We start from the raw sequence: 224 nt of genomic DNA, 5'->3' as shown, positions 1-224 counted from the left end.
GGTCACCTTAGTGGGCGCCTCCCACTCTTGGATTGCCCGTATTTTGGCCTCGTCCATCCGTAGTTTGCCCTGACTGATAATATGGCCCAAGAAATGCACTTCATGTTGGGCAAATTCGCACTTCTCCCGCTTGATGTACAGCTGGTTCTCCCGTAAGACTTGGAAGACCCTCCTTAGATGCTCCACGTGCTCCTCCAAGGTGTTGCTGTAGATGACAATGTCGT

This window comes from Solanum tuberosum, unplaced genomic scaffold (assembly GCF_000226075.1).
Source record: "Solanum tuberosum cultivar DM 1-3 516 R44 unplaced genomic scaffold, SolTub_3.0 scf00093, whole genome shotgun sequence".
Lineage (NCBI taxonomy): Eukaryota > Viridiplantae > Streptophyta > Magnoliopsida > Solanales > Solanaceae > Solanum > Solanum tuberosum.
Note: the sequence above shows the minus strand (reverse complement) of the source record.